Below are 22,681 nucleotides of genomic sequence, written 5' to 3' on the forward strand. Positions count from 1 at the left end.
TGAAAAGTGCCATCAAGACACACCTAACTTCCAGTGACCCCATAGGATTTTCAAGGAAAGAGACCTTCAGAGATGGTTTGCTATTACCTGCCTTTGCGAAGGAGGAGGAAGAGGAAGAGGAGGAGGATGGGGACGTTTTATACCCTGCTCTTCACTACCTGAAGGAGTCTCAGAGCAGCTTACCATGTCCTTTCCCTTCCCCTCACCACAATAGACACCCTGTGAGGTAGGTGGGGCTGAGAGAGCTCTCTCTCGAGAACTGCTCTTGGCATTACAGCTCTGAGAGATCCATGAGTGACCCAGGGTCACACCAGCAGCTGTTATGTGGGGGAATGGGGAAAAAAACCTGGTTCTCTCATATTCGAGTCTGCTCCTAGCCACTACACCAAACTGACCCTAACTTCATTGGTGATCTCCCTTGCTAAGCAAGGCCAACCCTGTTTTGTTTCCAAGATCTGATGAGATCAGGCTAGTCTTAGCTGTCCAGGTCAGTGCATCAGGCTGCTTACATGGGGTCCATGAGCAGGTGCAACAATGACACTCTGCCTTACTTGCTGCCCTTGCTAAGGGTTGAAATAAATGGGACGCTGAGACACGTGTGATCAGATCTTCCTGGCATGTTTAAAAAAATGAATTGTAACTGTGGGCTGCCCACATTCAGATCAGGGAATCTCCACATCCAGAGGTTGTGAACGTCTGAATACTGGAAGGGGAACATTAGGGGAAGTCCTCTCCAGGGCAGTGGCTGGCTACTGTGGGAAACAGGATGCTGGACTAGATGACCACTGCTCCAGTCATGAAGGGTCTTCTTGTTTTTAGGCCATGCAGGGAAAGGAGATGGGTAGAATCTTTCCACCTTTGTTTGGTTTTGTTCATTCAAAACATACCTTCATGCATCGTGGAAAAATATCATTGTTATTTATACCTTTCCTTAAAAGGACATGACATTTCATAGCTCACATTCTCCCCCTGCACGAAAGGGTCCTTCACAGCTCCCTTTTGCTTATAGTTGACTCCCCACCAATTGTGTCTCTGTTACCTCCAGTCACAGGTCCCTTCTTCCCAGTTCTCCATCCCTTCTTTGCCTCCCTGCAGATACAGTGGAGGAAGAAGATATGACTTTCTCACTGGGACCAGATGGCCTATTTTAGCAGACATCCAGAACCTTAAAGGCAAATGTGTGCACTTTGGGGATTTTAGGCTTTGGGGCAGCCCCTTCTCCCCCACTGTAGGGGCTTACAGCTGGTGGAGGAAAGTCGTTTCGTACTGCGTGAAGCTCACAGGAATCAATCCTAGTGTTAAGGAATCCTAATATTCCTAGTATTAAAGGCGTGCTGGCCAACAGGCATGAGGGTCTCAGTGAACGTGTGTTTAAGATCTGTGGGCATTGCAACATAAATGTACCCAGCATTCTGAAGTTGCCCTGCCTGGAGTGCTGTTTTTATGTCTTATTTTTTTAATGTGTGGCTTGGAGGGGGGGGCATTCACTGAGAACGCTGTACAGTTAGTGGTCAGTAGTGCCCTGACCTGGATGGCCCAGGCTAGCCCCATCTCATCAGACCCTGGAAGCTAAGCAGGGCGGGTACTTGGATGGGGAGACCGCCAGGGAAGTCCAGGGTTGCTGCGCAGAGCCAGGCAATGACAAGCCACCTCTCGCCTTGGAAATCCCATGGGGTCTCCATGAGTCAGCTGCAGCTTGATGGCACTTTCCAGGTTAAGGGTAAGGACTGCTGTTTTAGCCCCATCAGCGCTGGCAATGCGTGGAAGTGGCACCCAAACTGATCGGGAGGGAGTGCAGTGCCATTCTTTTGCTGTCTACTTCAGGCCTGCCTCTCATTGTGAACAGAGACTGCTCAGGGGGGGGGGGGTTCGGGACCAGGCAGCCGTGGTGGTCCTTGCTGACATTCCCTTTAGGGTTGCCAGCCTCCTGGTGGGTCCTGGAGATCTCCTGGAATTACAGCATACAGAGATCAGTGCCCCTGGAGAAAATGTCTGCTTTGGAAGGTGGACTCTGTGGCATTATGCCCTGCTGGGGTTCTATACCCTTTCCCATCCCAGTGTTGGCAGCCCTACCAAAAGGCAGTGAGGAAAGGCAGAAACCTGTGGCACTGAGGAAATGCTTTGCAGCAAAAGTTAGATTTGGAAGTAAAGATTTCTGTAAATTACAAATTCAGCAACGGTTTTTTGCAAAATGGTGGGATGAGCTCAGCTGAATTAGCCATTCCTTTTTGAGAACTGGGATGTTCGAAGTAGCTCTCTTTACCTTTGATGTACTTGCCTTTTTTTCCAGAAGCAGAAGGAATATTTTGCAAAGAGACCTCTGCAAGGTGCCTGAATACATTCTGTTTACTATTAATAGGATTTGTGCCTCTGCAGAGCTGAGTTTGCTGATAAGAGGTCACTGAGTTTTTAATCTGCAGCCAGCTGGAAAAGCAAAGCTAGCCTTTACTCAGTATCATTTCACTGCTGAATATGAAGGAAAATGAAACAGACATTCAGCCGGGATATGAAAAAGCTGCATATTTTTAATACAAGAGGTTACATTGGATTTATTAATGAAGATCAGTTTTATGATGGAACTGAAACTGCGTTTTGTGAATTCCAATTTCATGTCACAATCTGAACATTTAGTAAGGGAAAACTTTTCATCAGACACTTAAGCATATTGCAAGAAACTGAGAAGTGGTTTCCAGTGTCTAGGGAGGGCCTATGGCTCAGGGGTAGAGCATCTGCTTGGTATGCCAAAGGTTTCAGGTTCAATTCCTGGCATCTCCATCTAAAAGGATCAGATGGCAGGTGATGTGAAAGACATACATACATGAACACACAGGAAGTTGCCTTATACTGAATCAGACCCTTGGTCCATCAAAGTCAGTGTTGCCTACTTAGATTGGCAGCAGCTCTCCAAGGTCTCAGGCAGAGGTCTCTCACATCATCTCACATCATCTACTGCCTGGTCCTTTTAACTGGAGGAGGAGAAGAAGAAGAAGAGATTGGATTTATACCCCGCCCTTCACTCGGAGTCTCAGAGCGGCTTACAAACTCCTTTCCCTTCCCCTACACACAACAGACACCCTGTGAGGTAGGTGGGGCTGAGAAAACTCTGACACAGACTGCTCTTTGTCAAGGACAGCTGTGCCAGAGCTTGTACTGACCCAAGGTCACATCAGCAGGTGCAAGTGGAGGAGTGGGGAATCAATCCCGGTTCTCCCAGATTAGAGTCCGCACACTTAACCACTACACCAAACTGGCTCTGGGAAGTGAACCTGGGGCCTTCTGCATGCAAAGCAGAGGCTCTGCCTGAGACCCAGAGAGCCACTGACAGTCTGAGTAGACAATACCGAGTTGTTTTTTTCAATTAAAGGGGCTTTTTTAGGATCAATCAATAACAGATCAAATTCTGATGTAATACAACATTACTTTTTTTGAAGTATAACACATTTAAACTTTGTATAGCTACAATTATGCATACATAGGTAGACTGATTTGGATTGTAGACAATTCTACATTTTTGCAGCAGTAAAACATACTGCTGTCTGCTAGTAGAAACAAGATCTATTGAACATATTTCTTATGTGGAATAAGCTTTTAATATCTTAAGGTTGAGTATTACTTGTATGCTTCTATAAGAATAAAACACATTCGAGTAACAACAGTTCAACTAAAAACACAACTTAAATCCATTTGTGGAATTGGGACCATTCAGAGGAAATAAAATGTTGCTGAGATAAGTAATCTAGAATTGGGTACCACTTTCCCACAAACCTCATTTGTCCCATATTTTGTGAAGTAGTATCTAATTTGTTCGTTACAGCCTCCATAAGATAGTGATTCCATAATTTATGGAACCAGGCTTCAGATGTTGGAGCTTTTTTGTCTTTCCAAAAATATGCAATGGTAGTCTTGGCAGCGTCTAGCATTATCTCAATAGTATCTTGACAATACCGAGTTTGATGGACAGATAGTTTGATTCGGTATAAGGCAGCTCCATGTGTTCATGTGACCTGAACCCTAATCTTGCTGTAAAAAAGCTGTCAAATGCTTGTTTACGCAAACCACAGGTCGAGGGAACAGAGTGATCTCTTGGTTAGCCTATAAGGAAGCATGTTGCTGTAGAATCTCTCAGCTTGCCTGACAAGCTAAAGCTTACACAGAGATGTGAGTATTGCAAATAATGTGCTTGAGAATTTCCCTTATCCTGCTTGCAATAATTGTATTTCTCTCAAGTCAGTCTCATGAACTGCAGAGTCACAGTTCAGAACAACCTGACTTTCCACAAAATATGCAAAACTGAATTACTGTGTTTTCTATGCAGGCTGTAGGGTAGCACTGTACAAAAAGCTTCATAAAGTTACTTGGATAAATTATTAGGGACTGTGGTCTATACTGCTGTTCATAGTTTGCCATAAACTGAATCCTGTTTATGTACTTTTGTGTCATGTAATGTGTCATGTTAACACTTATGGTTTTCTTCAGTTCTGGTTGTTTTGGGGTTTTTTTAGACTTCTGGTTGGTTCTACACCCCAAATCCTAATTCATTGTTTATTGAATGTCCCATCTTGTTGATTGTATCGACTCACCCTGTGTAATCCGCCTTGCGTCCCAATGAGAAAGGCGGACTATAAAGAATGCAAATAAACAAATAAATAAACAATCTGCACTTCAACAGTACATGCTGCTTTTGCATCTGAGCAGTTGTCAGCACTGATAATAACAGTAGGGCAAGTGGCTGCTAGCTGCTGTTGAGATACTCAGAATCAAGGGACAAGACATACCTTGAGCATCAACAGGTGCCTGGGTAATGGAATGCTTCTCTCCCGTGTGGTTGGTAGTATGAGAATCTGCATGGACAAAGTATTTATCATTCATTGTAGAATACTCAACAGCCACTTAGCTTTCCCTTATTTATAATCAAAACGTAGGTGAACTGAATTGGGTGAACCAAACAAGCAACACCAAAGGAGCAAACCATCTCTTCTGTACTTGCTCCAAGACTTTACTCATTGGGTTATGCATGTGTGGGGAAGCTACTGACTCCCTTCTGCCATGGTGCCTCCTTGACACACAAACCATACCTCCCAATCTGCAGTGCGAGTGCAGAGCGCATCTCAGGAAGCTGCTTACAATTTGTGACTTCATTACAATTAAATCAGATGAGAGATCATCCGTCTCCAGTCCCTTTTTATGTTCTCTATTCTCTTTCCAGCTCACGTGATTTTAGGCAAGACTGACTAGAGCTAGGGTGAAGCCGTAACCAGGGGGTTCCTAACCTTTTTTTTGAGCTTGTGGGGGCATTTGGAATTCTGACACGATGCAGTGGGCGCAGCTGCAAGACGGCTGCCTGAAAATGGCTGCCGCAGGAGGCAGAGCCAGCCACAAAATGATTGCCATTGTTTGACTTTAGTCACACAGTGAAGACTCTTGTGCTGTGATGGCAGCTGCTGGCAAAGCAGCACTTATTAAGATCTGCACAGCCCATCGAATCTCCAAGAGCCAGTCGGAAACCTTCCTGGGCAACAGCCCCAGCTGGCCCTGCCCACTTCCTAACAACACTTGATGGATGCCTGCAAAGGTGTCAGCCTGTGCACTGCCATGGCACCCACAGGCACCACGTTGGAGACCTCTGCTGTCACTGGTTTGGTAGACTAAAATAATATAACTTTTGCATAATTTGATTTTTTTTTAACTGTGCAGATGTTCTTTAGGAATGGTGCATCTCTCCGTCCCCTAAAACTGCACACTCAGTGCACTTATGTTTAACATAAGAACATAAGAGAAGCCATGTTGGATCAGGCCAGTGGCCCATCTAGTCTAACACTCTGTGTCACACAGTGGCCAAAACCCAGGTGCCATCAGGAGAGCCACCATGAGGGCCAGAAATCTAGAAGCCCTCCCACTGTTGCCCCCCAAGCACCAAGAATACAGAGCATCACTGCCCTACACATAGTGTTCCATCTATATCCCGAGGCTAATAGCCACTCATGGACCTCTGCTCCATATGTTTATCCAATTCCCTCTTGAAGCTATGTATACTTGTAGCCACCATCACTTCCTGCAGCAGTCAATTCCATGTGTTAATTACTCTTTGGGTGTAACAAGTACTTCCTTTGATCTGTTCTTAGCCTACTGCGCATTGATTTCATTGAGTGCCCACGAGTTCTTATACTGCGAGAAAGAGAGAAAAGTACTTCTTTCTCTACCTTCTCTACCCCGTGCATAATTCTGTAAACCTATCTTATGTCACACCTCAGTCATCATCTCTCCAAGCTAAAGAGCCCCAACCTCTTTAACCTTTCTTCTTATGGAAGGTGTTCCAACCCCTTAATCATTTTAGCTACCCTTTTCTACACCTTTTCCAATGCTATAATATCTTTTTTGAGGTGTGGTGACCAGAACTGTAGAAAATATTCCAAATGAAGCCCGCACCATAGAGTTATACAGGGGCATTATGATACTGGCAGATTTAGATTGAGCCAAGGGGGGTATCTTGATTAGAGTGCCAGACGAGGATCTGGGAGACCCAGGTTCGAATCCCCACTCTGCCATGGAAGCTTGCTGGGTGTTCTTGGGCCACTCTCAGCATAACCTGCCTCACAGGGTTGTGGTGAGGATAAAATGGAGGGGAGGGAATGATGTAAGCCCCTTAGGGCCCCACTGGGAAGAAAAGTGGGGGGGGGACGAATACCGTAAATAAATTCTTCCCAAAATTCAGGCAATTTATAATTTATCATTCAACCCAGCCCATCTCAAGAAGAATACTTACCTTATTTTTTAAAAAATCAGTCCTGAGCACAATTGCACTTTATTCCACGAACACAAAGGCTCAGCGTGTTTTGCTGCTCCTGAAATAACGTCACTCTTTAAAAACAAAACAAAAAAAACCCTACATAGATTTCTGCAATGTTTGTGCTTTCCTACTTTGGCTGTACTTTCCATAATGCACCAGAAAATACAATTGAAATGAAACGATGTTGGGCGGGATCCAGGCTTAACTGGGAATTTCCCCCCTTCCCACTGCAGACCCCCTTCCCCATGTCATGCTTCAAATCCCCCTGTCCTCCAGGAGCAGCATTTCCTAGAGGTCGGTGGGCTACAGCGGGAGGGAAGAGGCAAGCTCTGTTCCGCTGATGGGAAATTCAGTCTGGATCAACTCAGAAAGGTATTAAAAAGTCCTAATTGAAGGCAATGCATGGGGTGGTGGTGTTACATTGAAATGAATGAAACCTGCAGAAGAGGCATTCATTTCAATGAGTCCCCTTGAAGAAGGGCCTCTCAGTGGATTGTGCATAATTGTTAGGTCTGTAAAAAGAATTTGAAAAGAATATATTCCTGATCTGGATAGCCCAGGCTAGCCTGATCTCGTCAGATCTTGGAAGTTAAGCAGGGTTGGTCCTGGTCAGTATTTGAATGGGAGATCTCCAAGGAATGCCAGGGTCATGACACGGAGGCAGGCAATGGCAAACCATCTCTGGACCTCTCTCGCCTTGAAAACCCCAACAGGGTCGCCATGAGTCAGCTGTGACTTGATGGCAATAAAACAGATAGATCAATCATAGATGACAGGCAGATAGACAGACAGACACTCTGCATGTCTATGGTATGAATTTAAACAGCAATTGTCCTGGGATGTCTGGTTAATATAGCAGAGTTTGCACAGTCGTAGAAGCATATTACTGAGTGTAGTAAATAAACCTCCCAAGAAGCAGGGCTATTTTGGGGCAGGAACAGAGTTCTGGCTGACTCCTGAGTTGGCCATGCCCAGCAGGAACTCATTAGCATAACAGGCCACACCCAACAGCAGAAACTCATTAGGATTGGCTACATTAGGGGTGTGTGGCCTAACATGCAAAGGAGTTCCTGCTACAAAAAAGCCCTGGGTCTTGACAACAAACAAGGTAAACAGAATAAGAAGCAAAAGGTGGGTGTGGCTGGATGAGCACACTTCTGGTAACACAGGGGTGTGGCCTCATATGTTAATTACCTTTGCTGTCAGGGGTGTGGCCTAATATGCTAACGAGTTTCTGCTGTTGGGTGTGGCCAATTATGCTAATGAGTTCCTGCTGGGCTTTTTCTACAAAAAAAGCCCGGCCAAGAAGTATCTTGCTAAAAAGGTAAACTTACATTTATTCAAGTAGATCCAATTCTCATTCAGGTTGCAATCGAAAGGAGAGAAATAAGACTGACCTAAAGAGCACTTTCCCTATCATAAATGGCCAACTAATTTGGCATCGCGTGTATGTGAGTATGAGGGCAATGTTTGTACAGGAGAGACCCGTAGAGACATGTGTCCCCATGGAAGGCCACGTGAAGTCAATGAGAGGAAAAAGTGAACAAGCCAAAGGGTCAGAGGGCAGCTCCCAGGTTAAGACAAAGAGAGGCATCCCATTCAATGAGATAACACCTATAACACACACAGAGTGATGTAGTGCCCCCCAATGTCCAGGCATGCTGATTTGCTCACTCCAACAAATTGTTCTGAGGCTAGCATGAAAACAACCTTTTTTAAAGCAAACTGGACAACTTCCCTCCCTTTGGAACCATTTGGAATCATTTGGTTTGAATGCAAACCCAGATCAATGCTGTAGAATATTTTAATTTATTTGTTTGTTTATTTTGCCATCAAGTCACAGCCAAGTTACAGCAACACTGCAGGGTTTTCAAGGCAAGAGATGTTCGGAGGTGGCTTGCCATTGCCTGCCTCTGCATCGTGACCCTGGACTTCATTGGAGATCTCCCATCCAAATACTAGCCAGGGCCGACCCTGCTTAGCTTCCAAGAAGATTGGGCCAGGCTGGGCTGTCCAGGTCAGGGAATAGAATGCAGGGGGGCATCATTTGTAAAGTGAACCTTCTAAACAATATCTAGTTGGTGCAAAAATGTGAAATAAGGTGTTTAACAGGCTGACTGTTGTCAGCTGTGACTATAGCTGTTAAAAAGAACAGCTAGCAGCTCAGAATATGAACTGCCTCACATAAACTCAATTCAGGGCTCTTCATCATCCCAATATCAGCAACTAGAGGGCAGAAAAGACCACCTTTGAAGGTCAACACTCCCATCTTGTGGCTGATGCAGGAAATGGACATGTTGTAGATGCTACAGAGCAACATCCAGACAGGAAAACAAAAGATATCGTACAACAGGGGTACCCAACATTTTTGAGCCTGTGGACACCTTTGGAATTCTGACAAAGGGTGGTGGGCACAAGCAAAAAAAAAAATACAGGAGTGACGTTATGCAGAACTCAAACAGTGACTCTTCAGTATTTCAGACAGAGGCCTATTATGCATGGGAATTTCCCCTCGCTTTCACCATGTGCGTCTGTTGGGTTTTGTTTGTCGTTCTGCATTGATTTTACTCTCTTCAGCGCTGAGTTCACTTTCCGGTGGCTGTTTCCCCATTTTCTGAGAGTGTTTTTGTACTGATTTTTCCCTTGTTAGCTTCCAAGCCAAAGGTAATTCAAAAGCATACAGATTCCCTCGGATTTCCCCCCCTGCCCTTTTGCTGACCCCCAAAGGTCACTCCGCAGCCCACATCAAGGTTGTTCCACCCACTCTGCACCTTCCGCCGTCTTCCCCCTTTCATCAGTGTACAAGCTCTTTTCCCCCCTTGTTGTGTCCGCTGACCACCACCAGGGGGCCAGCGAATACCCCAGAGCTTGACTCTGGGAGAACAATAGGGACTAGGCTCCTAGTCCCTACACTGGGGGAACCAATGGAACCGTGGCAGGAGATTCAAACCCACCAACAGGACCCAGGGGTGTGTCCCCAGGAGTGTATATAGTTGGCCAGCCGGCCGTTAGTGGTTGTTCTTGTTGTGTACCAATAAAGCGTGCTGTATACCATGCAGACTTGTGTCCTTCATCCATGCGGCTAACCCACTACACAATACCCCTTATTTAAATTTTTAAATTTCTTTTGACAAGTGGCATGAGTTTAGTGATACGAGACTATCATTCGTCTCGGATGATGGGAAAAAAAATTAAATGATGGGGAACAGTTTAAAAGGAGCTGCATGTGGTTTAGTTCCCTGCTGATATTGATCTGAAAGGGGGATTGGAGAGGAGACAAATGGCAGCATCCCCAGTAGTGTTCCCTCTAAGCTGAGTTAGTGTGAGCTGGTTCGCAGTTTTTTAGCCTCCGGCTCACACATTTTTTGTCTCAGCCCAGGAAGGATGGCTCCAGAGCAAACTAATTGATGCAGCAGCCAAATCGCTCGCTCACAACTTTAATGCCAGTGGCTCACAGAGTAGAATTTTTGCTCACAAGACGCCACAGCTTAGAGGGAGCATTAGAAAAAAAAGGATTTCAGTGTTGCATGCAAATAAAATAAAGGGGGGGGGGTTATCAGCTCAGAATAGAATTGACATGAGATGTAAAGAGAGAGAGAGATACTGGGATGGGAAGCCCAAAGCTTTGAAAACATATTTTCCCTTTCACGCTTTAGTGAACAACGTTTTTTTGAGGGGACCATTTTGGCAGTCTCCGGAAGCCTAACTTTAAAATGTTCGCTGAGCCACATGGACTTTCTGCAAACCGCCAAACTTAAGAATGACTTGGGATCAATCCACTTGGAGGACAGAGTGCAACCAGCACAGGACAAACGTTTAAAAATTGCCAAGATCACAACCAGGGTGCAGGATCAAATTAGAGAATCACAAAGAGAAAACCATACAAATTTGTACGGAAGGGCAGGAAATCAGCATTACTACGCAGCTTCGCTAGGGCATAGGTGAAAATACCCGCATTTTTTTTTTCAGTTCGGTGGCACAAGACTAAAAAAGCTCCCCAGAACACCTGCCAGAGCACTCCTCTCCCATACAAACTGCAGCCCTGTGCAAAGCATGGTGGAGTTGCTTCCACTTTGCACAGGCACACACATGTTGCCAACAATCACAGCTTGTAATGCATGTTTCAGTGGGTTCTACCATGCATTCTGTACACTCAATATGTTCCCCCCATCTCATGAGATCATGTGACTCTTTCCCATTTTTCACAGTGCCCAATAACACAGCAGAGAATCCCCTGGTACTCGCCAATATAGAAAAGGGGGGCTTCAGTTGCATGTCAGTTTCCAAAAAAAGTCTTGTCAATTGCAACATCAGGTTTCCCCCCCCCTTTTGCCTGTATTCCATCCTGTTCCCTTTCATTCAATGAACCACCAGTGCTCCTCTGGGCCACAGTACTGGGGGGGGGGGGTACAAAAGGTGCATATTGCCAGTGTGGTGTAGCAGCTAGTGTTGGACTAGTATCTGCGAGACCCAGGTTCAAATCCCCACTCTGCCATGAAAGCTTACTGGGTGACCTTGGGCCAGTCGTGGCCTCAGCCGAACCTGCCTCACAGGGTTGTTGTGAGGATAACATGGAGGACAGGAGAATGATGTAAGCCACTTTGGGTCCCCATTGGGGAGAAAGGCAGAGTATAAATGAGTTAAATATGACAAATAATATATGTGGGTCTGGTTTTTTCAGCGTAATTTCTTGTACCATTTACATGACAAGCCCAATAAGATGCATGACAGGGAAGTCTGAGGATGCAGTTATGGGAAAGCTGCAGCAGTTGAATATCTGCTCTTGTTAAAGCCAGTGAGTTTTTGAGGGGGGGAGAGATGATATAGAGGAGGCAAGGTTGGAGAACAGAGAGATTTAAACTGCTCCCTTGGCACCCCCTCGTTCTGCCTTCCCTTGCCAAAAACTGGCCAGGACTACAAAAAGAAACTAGAAAAAGAAAACATTTTCCTTCCAACCCCCCCTTTTCTGGGATGGGGTACCCTAGTAGTTATAGTTGCTAACAAAAAGAGGACAGGAGGAGGCAGTGTTAGGAGATGCAGCCTGCACATCTCCCCTCATCCACAACATTGTGCTCCCATCATGCACTGCAGATAGACAGACAAGCCAGAAGAGATGTTAAATATGCTGTGACTAGGGCCAGGGCTTTTTCGGTGGCAGCTCCTATCTGGTGGAACGAGCTCCCGGAGGAGATCAGGGCCCTGCGGGACCTTATGCAGTTCCGGAGGGCCTGTAAGACGGAGCTCTTCCGCCAGGCTTTTGAGTAGGAGCCACCACCGTCACTATACCACCATCGTGTTGCCATTTTTGGCAATGTGAACTGGCCTTGGGAATGGAGAACGGACAAAGTGCAGACTGATCACGAAGAGACCGTAGTGCCTTCTGAAACATTGTATTGGAGTCCCTGTCTTGGATGATATATTGTTGCGAGCACCGATTTTAAATGTAAAATGTAATTTGATTGTTTTACCTGGTTTTATTGTTATGTATGGCATTTGCCTCTAGTAGCCGCCCTGAGCCCATGTGGAAGGGTGGGATATAAGTCTAATAAATAAATAAATAAATATACCATATAGAAGGCAAATACCAGGATATTTTTTCCAGTCTTTTCATTAGCTTAACCTTGCATGTAAAGTGCCACCTAGTGGTCCATATGTAAATTGCACCTAATGCTATATTTATTTATGAACGCTTAAAAAAATATTAATCCATATAAAACTACAACTTCTCAAATGAGGGAACTGTACAATAATTTAATGGTAAACCTGCAGAGATTAAAAGATCAAATTTATTTCTATTGCAAATCTGTAAAAAAAATCCATATTATGATTATTATTTTAATAGCAAAAAAATCATGCACGTTATTAAGTCAATACCTATTTCCCCCCGTTCCATAAATGTGTGGACTTATTCAGGACCAAGCTATACATGACAATGGGAGCCGTATGGGTCCTGTATTTAGACTGAGAAAGCAGAAACGGTGGTGGGGGTGTGGGACGTTAACTTTTTGCATCCATGACATTTTTGACACAGGAAATTAATCTCTAGGGCTGTTATTTGCTACAGACATTTTTCCCTAGCAGGCAAGTAACAGCCTAGCGGGTAGCAGCAATTCATACTGTGAAATGCCACAGAGGCAAAGATTTTTTTTATATAAAAAAGTCCCTCCCACCCACTGCACAGCCTGATCGGAATCATGCCATGCCTATCTGCAATGTAAAGCTTAAAAACTTGCAGGGGATCTATTCACAGACCTGTCCATCATTATGTCTACTTTTGACTCTCCAACATTCAGAAATGGAGGTGGCATGATCCTTTTTGGTAGCACTGTACCACACCAGGTTTTATGTGGGAGAGGGGATTATTAAATTGATAAGTGGACCTGAAAGCAGGCTTTTCAAAGTACCCATTTGACACATGAACTTTCAAACACAGGGGTTTCCCCTGCAATTGCATGAGGGGACTTACCATGCCAAGGAAGGCACATTCATGTACTACTTATATGTAAACTGATGCAGCATTCATTTTTGCAAACATTGGCCCCGGTCACACGCGAGGAAATGGGCCAGGAGAGGGATGGAACGGATGTGCGGCAAATGGGCATGATCCCACGGCAACATCTGGGAATCGTTGCCCGGCCGTCCCCGTTCCGTCCCTCCCGCCCGAAACCCCGCACCAAAAAAGAACCACCTACCTGGGTGGTTCATCCTGAAGGGCCACAGCAAGTGCGGCCGTGGGATCGCCGGCGCGTCCTTGCGCCGGCGTATCCCCTGCTCCTGGCCAAACTGCGCATGTGTGAGCATGCGCAGTTCGCCAGCCTCCCCTTCCCACCGTCGCTTTCTCCCCGGCATCTGATCGTGCCGGGGAGCGACAGCGCCGCGGCTCGGGGGGTCCGTGGGATCCCACCGAGTCGTCTCAACTTTGGTGCGGCTCATATTAGCCGCACTTCGCCCGTCGCTTTTCCTGCCGTGTGGCAGGGACCTGTGAGTACTTTTGCAGAAATCACTTTCTATTTGCATAGGTGAGGAAGCCCACAATACAATCTATTCTTCCTAATACAAAATCTGTTTATATTTGCAACACTTTGGAATTAAAGTATCAAAAATGCACACAGATGGTTAACCCCTCCAGGCAGTTTGTAAATCATCAGAGTTAACACCTCGATCCCCCTATAAGGTGAGTGGTTTGAATGGGTGTGATCCAGTCTGGGATCTTATCACCTGAGCTTTTTCGACTTATTTGATTTGATTCAATTTATTTGAACCTTTTCTATCCTGCCTTACCTTTTCAGACTCAGGGAGGCCAGCAATGCAACACCCGGTTGCAAGGATACAAAATGTAGCAGTCCAATTAACAAGATCTTTAAACATGCACACACAAGAGAACTTTAAAATACACAGATTTTAAGGGCCTTAAAAGGCCGGATATGGAACAAAAATGGGAACATGCAGAATGGAAAACTGATTTTACAATGCCACTTTGGGCTACACAGATCACAACGCTAGTACGTACTGGAAACACCTTTTCTAAGAACATGAGAAAAGCCCTGCTGGATAAGACCACTGGTCCATCTAGTCCGGTATCCCATCTCACACAGCAGCCAACCAGTTACTCTGGAGAGCCAGCAACATGACTTAGAGGCCAAGGCCTTCCCTCAGATGTTGCTTCCTAGCACTAGTATTGAGAGGTGTTCTGACTCTGAATGTGAAGGTTCCTTTTAGAACAAAGTTAGAGTCCAGTGGCACCTTTAAGACCAAACAGCTAACCTCTGAAACTATCAGCTAGAAGTCTTTCACATCACTTACAACCATGCAAAACCATGAAGTGTTTTTAACATGCTAATTTGCATGCTAATTAAACAAGCCACTCTATATATACAACTACTAGCCTGATACTCCTTTGCATATTAGGCGACACACCCCTAATGTAGCCAATCCTCCAAAAGCTTACAGAGCTCTTCTTACAGGGGCTACTGTAAGCACTTGTTGGACTGGCTACATTAGGGGTGTGTCGCCTAATATGCAAAGGAGTTCCTGCTACAAAGAGGGCCCTGATATGGGGAATGGTAAATGCTTCCTTGAGAGATGGCGTTGTGCTGCCTGTGCTCCAGGAGGCAGAAATTAAACCAGTTCTGAAAAACCTTCCCTGAACACTACCATGTTGAGAAACGTCTGGCCAGTCTCCAATCTTCCATTCTTGGGCAAAGTGCAAGAGCAGGTGGTTGCTTCTCAGCTCCAGATTCTCTTGAAAGAGATCAATTTTCTGGACCCATTTCAATCTGGCTATAGGTCAGGATATGGAATAGAGACTGCTTTGGTCCTCTTGCTTGATGACCTCTGCTGAGAACTAGATGCGGGAGTGTGACCCTGTTTGTTCTGCTGGATCTCTCAGTGGCCTTGAATACCACTGACCATGGTATCCTACTGGGCCACCCCTTGGCACTGGGACTCAGGGGCACTGTTTTACAGTGGTTCAAATCCTGTCTTGGAAGCCAGTCCCAAGTGGTAGTGCTAGGGATTCCTGCTCTGGCCCATGGCCATTGGGCTGTGGGGCTCCTTTGAGTTCGATCTTATCCCCCATGCTATTTAATAGCTACATGAAGCCACTGGAAGGAGTCATCAGGAGATTTGGGCTGTGGTGTCACCAATATGCAGATGATACCCAACTCTGCCTTTCTTTTCACCGAATTCAGAGGAAGCTGTTGATGTTCTAAACCAATACTTGGAGTCAGTAATGGGCTAGATAAGGATGGACAAGATGAAACACAGGTGCTCTGGGTTAGTAGAAGGACAGACGAAGGACTTCAGATCTCCCCTGGCTTGGGAAGATCTCCCCTGAAAAGTCAGGTTCCCAGATTGGGACTCCTGCTTGACACAGTGGTCACCTTAGATAATCGGATGGCTGCAGTGGTTCGAAGTGCTTTCACCCAACGTCAGCTAGCATGCCAGCTGTGCCCACTCCTAGTTCAGTCCGATCTAGCCACTGTTGTCTATGCCTTAGTAACATCTAGACTGGACTGTTTCAAGGGAGCTACCCTTGAAGAGTATTTGGAGGCTGCAACTAGTGCAGAATGCTGTGTTTAGACTGGTGGTCAGGGCCAATTACCATTATCATGTGACCCCAATACTACAACAACTACTCTGGCTTCCAGTCTGCTACCAAGCCCAATTTAAGGTATTGGTTTTTACCTTTAAAGCCCTACATAGTTTGGGATCAGAATATCTGAAGGACAGTCTTCTCCCATATGTTCCTGTTTGGAAACTAAGAGCTCAGGGAAAGGCCCTCTTGATTGTCCAAATAAGCTTGTCTGGTGGATACACAAGAGAGGGCCTTTGCAGTGACAGCCAAATAAGAAGGAGGAGAAGGAGGAGGAGGAGGAGGAGATTGGATGTATACCCCTCCATCACTACCTGAAGGAGTCTCAGAGCGGCTTACAATCTCCTTTCCCTTCCCCTCCCCACAACAGAAACCCTGTGAGGTAGTTGGGGCTGAGAGAGCTCTTTCAAGAACTACTCTTGAGAGAACAACTCTGAAAGAACTTGTAACTGACCCAAGGTCACACCAGCAGCTGCATGTGGAGGAGTGGGGAATCAAACCCGTGCTTCTAACCACTATACCAAACTCGCTCTCACCCAACATCAGCTAGTATGGAACAACCTCAGGGAGGTGTGCCTGGCCCTGTCACTCTCAATTTTTAAGAGTCAGCTGCTGAAGACAGCTTTATTCATGACAGGATCTGATTATTCCTTCTGCCTACCAGCAGTTTTAAATCATTGATTTTAGCTCGTGGTCTTAATGTATTCTATGTATTTTATTTTAAAATCAATAAATACATACAACAACCTAGAGAGCTGCTTGGTAGACAATTCCAGGCTACATGAACTAGTGTTCTGACTCGCTATAAGGCAGATTCAGATTTTATTTTTATTATTACATTTATCCCCCGCCCTTCCAGCCATGGCCAGTGGAAGAGCCTTTGCTTTGCATGCAGAAGGTCCGAAGTTCAATCCCCAGCATCCCCAGTTAAAAAGACCAGGCAGTAGGTGACGTACTGTCAGTCTGAGTAGACAATACTAACTCTGAAGGACTGATGGTCTGATTCAGGGCGATTTCTCACTAGAGCTGCCTTGCAGCGCAGCGCCGTTTGCCCCAACACAAACATGTCAATTTCACACCCGAGGCTGCGGGGCCGCATTTCACCCACGGCTTCGCCTGATTTCCTCCGCAGTTTCATGATCCTCAAAAACCAGGATCACGAAACTACGGAGGAAATCGGGAGAAGCCGCGAGTCAAAATGCGGCCCCAGAGCTTCGGGTGTGAAAGTGACATGTTTGTATCGGGGCAAACGGCGGCTGTGCTGCGAGGCAGCTCTAGTGAGAAATCGCCCTCAGTCTTAGAACCTGTCTCTTCCAAGTTTAATGCACTTAACTAAGGAATTAGCTTCCTGCCAAGGCTACGCCACTCACTAGTTTCACTGGATAGAGAACGGGCAGCCCTCTGAGAGAACACCATAGCCTCAAGGCAAGCTACAAATGGAATACAGTCACCATTTTACATTACCTTATTCACCTTACATTAGGTTCTTCTTCTTCTGGACAGGGTCTGTACGCTGCCCAAGCATACGGCTGAGATGGTACAGATGCAGAGGCTAGCCATGTACCCTCAAAGGGCTTGCATTACTCCTTTCCACCAGCAGCACAGAGGCAGTGGGCTTCCTGGGCGTGTGCCCATGGTGGCTGCAGCACTGTGGGGGTTCAGGGTCTTCCCAGCCACTGTTAATGTTTTGGGTGACAAAACGCCTGTTGATACTCTCTACCCCCACTGCATGCCTAGCCCCTCTGCCCCAGCCCCTCGGTGTATGCCATTGCAGCATAAAGATCCAAATGGGATTGCAGTCTGCAGGCATACCCATCTGAGTTTGGGCTGTGGCAGTGCTTAATTGCCGGAGCCATCTGGGGTCACCCATTGACCTGGGCCATATGTGGTTTCTGCTTGCTGCGTAGATGGCAAATTCACCTTTTAAGATTAAAACACACACGCGCAAGAAACCAGCTCCACTGAAGATAATACGGCTTTTCACAAAGGAAGCTGCCTTGTACTGAGTCAGACCCCTGGTCTATCTGCTGGCAGAGTTGAAATATGCAAAGGAACTAGGTCACTGATGGTTTAGAGAAAAAGATACGTAGGTTTATCAAAGAAGAGCAAACTGTTATAGAACATAGAAGAGAGAGAGAACCTTAACTGTCTAGCCTAAATGCTGTGAAAGGAACAAAGAACAACAGAGAGAGATCTTGGAGTTGTAGTGGATAACTCACTGAAAATGTCGAGACAGTGTGTGACTGCAATAAAGAAGGCCAATGCTATGCTGGGGATTATTAGGAAGGGTATTGAAAACAGATCAGCCAATATCATAATGCCCCTATATAAATCAATGGTGAGACCTCATTTGGAATACTGTGTGCCTTTCTGGTCACCACACCTTAAAAAGGATATTATAGCTTTGGAAAAAGTGCAGAAAAGGGCAACTCGAATGATAAAAGGGTTGGAACACTTTCCCTATGAGGAAAGGTTAAAGCGCTTAGGGCTCTTTAGCTTGGAGAAAAGACGACTGAGGGGTGACATGATCGAGGTTTATAAGATTATGCATGGGAAAGAGCAGGTAGAGAAAGAGGTACTTTTCTCCCTTTCTCACAATACAAGAACTCGTGGGCACTCCATGAAACTGCAGAGCGGTCGGGTTAGAACGGACAAAAGGAAGTACTTCTTCACCCAAAGAATGATTAACACATGGAATTCACTGCCACAGGAAGTGGTGGCGGCTACAAGCATGGACAGCTTCAAAAGGGAATTAGATAAGCATATGGAGCAGAGGTCCATCAGTAACTATTAGCCCCACAAAGGGCTCTGGGGCAAGTGATGCTCTGTCTTCTTGGTGCTGGGGGGGGGGTCAACAGTGGGAGGGCTTCTAATGTCCTGGCCTCACTGCTGGACCTCCTGATGGCACTGGTATTTCTGGCCACTGTGTGACACAGAGTGTTGGACTGGATGGGCCTTTGGCCTGATCCAACATTGCCGTCTCTTATGTTCTTATGTTCTTAAGCTCTCCAGAAGAGCCAATCAGGAGACAGCAAGGGCACAATTTGAAAAAGTGGGTAGTCCCCAAGCTAGCTATGCTAACTACCAGTCTTCAGCTGTCCCCCTGTAGGATGATCTTCAGATCTTCTTCATAAAGCTGCACTATAGACACTATCAAGGTCAGTATTGCCCACTCGAACTGGCCAGACTCTCTAGGGTCTCAAGCAGAGGACTTTCAGATCCTTTCCTACTTGATCCTTTGAACTGGAGATGCTGGAGATGGACCCCGGGACCTTCATGTTCAAAGCAGATGCTCTTTCACTGAGCTAAAGCCCCAACCTGAAGGCTTGTACACATGAACAACTGAAGCTGCTTTATACTTGCCTGATAGAGATGACCCCCTCACATGCTGGCATCCTGTTCTAGGTGGGTTTACAGTCCACCTAAAGGAACAGGTTCATAGCTTGGCAGTGCTGCTGGACCCAGGCCTCCAGATGGCAGTGGCATGGGCACTTTTCATCAGCTTTGGATGGCTGCAGTTGTTCCTGGGCAGGAAAGATCTTACCACTACGGTACATGCCCTGGTAACATCCAGATTCCGCTATTTCAATGTGATCTACATGGGGCTGCCCTTGAAGACTGGCCAGAAGCTAAATTTCTGCAGAATGCTGCAGCCCTTATGCCAAATGAATTGGATCAGTCTCAATCAGGAGACAGTTTGGTGTAGTGGTTAAGTAAGGTAAAGGTAAAGGTTCCCTTGCTCGAAAGCCAGTCGAAGCCACCACAGCTCTAGTGGTTAAGTGCACGGACTCTAATCTGGGAGAACCGGGTTTGATTCCCCACTCCTCCACTTGCACCTGGCTGGATGACCTTGGGCAAGCCATAGTTCTGGCACAGCTGTTCTTGAAATAGAGCAGTTTCTGTCAGAGCTCTCTCAGCCCCACCTACCTCACAGGGTGTCTGCTGTGCGGAGGGGAAGGGAAAGGAGTTTGTAAGATGCTCTGAAACTCCTTTGGGTAGTGAAGGGCGGGGTATAAATCCAATCTCTTCTTCTTCAATTAAAGGTCGTGGTTTTGTCCTTTAAAGCCCTATTTGGCTTGAGACCAGCATACCTGAAGGACTGTCAACTCCTATATGAACCTACCTGACCAGTCTTGTCCTCTTCAGAGGCCTTGCTTTGGGTGCCCCTGACATCTGAGGCTAGATGGGTGGCAACCCAAGAAAGGACCTTTTGGGTCATGGCACCAAAAGTTTGGAAAAAAACCCTCCCAAGATTCATTTGTCTCCCCTATTGTTGTCTTCTGCCAGCAAGTGAAGATTTGGTTTTGTTTAACATTCCTCTGTTTACTCTTATGAGGCCCCTTCCCTGTTTGTGTGTGTTTTTGTGTTTATATTATATCTTATTTATTTTACATATTTTATATATAATTGTATTTTAATGCTTTTTAATGTCTGAAACATTTCAATGTTTTAATGCTTGAGATATTTTAATTTTCACCACCTCGAGGACCCTAAATTGGGTGGAAGGGTGGCATACAAATGCTTTAAATGATTAAATAGGTCTACCAAGGTTGCACTACTATGATTGACAGCAACTCTCCAAGATCTCAGTCAGAGCGCTTTCGCATCACCCCCAACCTGGTCCTTTTAACTCAAGATGCTGAGGATTGAACCTGGGATCTTCTGCCTGCAAAGCAGATGCTCTGCCACTGAGTCACAGCCCCTCCCCCCTGACTCGCAAATAAGAGGTAGACCTGACATTACTCCAATATTTGTGCAATTAATGTGATGACATCCAAGCCACCATCTGGGTAACAGCTGTGATGTCATTTATAAGGCCTTCTCATGGGGGGGGGTCATTTTCATTCCTTACTTCCAAATCAGCTAGCTGCTACTCCATTGCCATCTTGAGCTCAAAGGATACACCTTAGTTTCCACAGCTAGATCTGTTCTCCATCCTACTTGTAGTTTCAGAGCAACTTCCTACGAAGTTAAGAGTTTGTTCTATAGTTTACAAAATATTCTGCTTTACTACTAAAGAAACAAACTATACACAGGTACTATAGTACATATATGTGTGTGTATACACACACACACACAAAGCATAGTGCAACCCAAAGTCCACTGGGGTCAATGAGCCTTTGAAGCATACAACTCTGCTTAGTACTGCACCAACATGCAGGAATGCATACATCAAGGTTGCTCTTCAAAACAGTAGTAATATCCTGGAAGAGGAAGTGACCAATAACGGAGATTTCCCCAGCCTCTTTTAAACAAGAGCTTCTATGACTGTCTCCTTAATAAGAGTCAGGTGGGACTGATCCCAGGAACCTACCCAGAGGAAGCAAAAGCTTTTAAGATGCTTGGAGATAAAACACATCAGGGCCAACGAACAGATGTGCTTCTTTCTTGTGGTTATGCCGGGACTGGGGTGCAACAAGCATAAAGCTCAAGGAAAAGACGAATCCCGATGCCGTGAATCTGTGTGACCTCCCACAGTACACCCTTAAAGCCTTTTGCAAAGACATCTGTCCAATTTGAGAGAGGATAAACACATAATTCCAAGTAAGCCTATGATGCATAGATGGCAATCAGATGGTCATACGATTGAGTAAGTTAAAGTATTCAGGTATCTGGGCGTTGCATTTCAATCTTCAGGCTCATTGGCAGCTCACCTTTCTCAAGTAATGGATTCTGCCCAAAAATCAGCACTTGCAACCCTGAGATTTTTTCATACCAAAGGAGGAGCTTATATTCCTTATGCTTTGAAGGGTTTTTGGGAGTAAGACAGTACCTCAACTAATGTACGGCACACAGGTATCCTTGTATAAGAAATACACCAAACTTGAAAAAATTCAGACAACATTTTTGAGATCTTTATTTGGAGTACCAAAATCTGTTCCCAGTGCTCAGTTTAGGCTTGAGGCTGGACGAGTTACATTAGAAACCCTGGCTTAGTTTGATGCCATATGTTTTTGGCTTAAATTAGGATTCTTTTCATCAGGACTGACCCCCTTAATCCTTTCAGATAGTTTTTGCTCAAGCTGGGTTTCCACAATAGAATACAAACTGGCACTTCTAGGCTTCTCTAATACTGCCCTTTTACACCTTGAATTTCAAGGAGCCAAAGCTATTGTCAATTATGGGACACTTCTCTCCAAAAGGACAGAGCATGAGCCTCACACGTTTTAGTGGTGAGAAATAAAAACCTAAATTTTGCTCTGTCCAGTTACCTATTTGTTAGAACTCACTAAGTACTGCAAAGCTTTTACTCTATCATGATTCAGTGTTCTCCCATCTGTCCTCCTGCAAGGGGGATATGCTCATACCCCATACGCAAGACAAATCTGTCCTTGTAATTCTAGACAGGTCGAGACAATTGAGCACATTGTCTTATCTTGCTGATTTTATCACGAGATTCGTTCTAAATATATTACTCCAATAATTGTCACCTATCCAGGCAGGTCTAATCAGTTTTATTCTATTCTTCTTCTATTACTTCTTAGGAAATTTTAAAATTCACTTGGGCCCCAGTCACACGGGAGGTTTTGCCCCACAAGAGGGACTGATCGGGGGTGCAGCAAACGGGTGCGATCACACTGCAACATCTGGGAAGCGGCATGCACCCGTCCCTGATCAGTCCCTTCAGCCCGAAAACATGCATAAAAAAAACCTAGGAAAGAGTACTACAGACCTGAAACATTGCAGCAAGCGCGGCTGTGGGATCGCCGGCGCGCCCGTCTTCAGCAGCATTCAAGGCTCCCGGCCAAACTGCGCATGCGCACACATGCACAGCCTGCTGCCTCGCTCTCCCTTCCATG

This window comes from Gekko japonicus, unplaced genomic scaffold (assembly GCF_001447785.1).
Source record: "Gekko japonicus isolate JY-2015 unplaced genomic scaffold, Gekko_japonicus_V1.1 scaffold176, whole genome shotgun sequence".
Lineage (NCBI taxonomy): Eukaryota > Metazoa > Chordata > Lepidosauria > Squamata > Gekkonidae > Gekko > Gekko japonicus.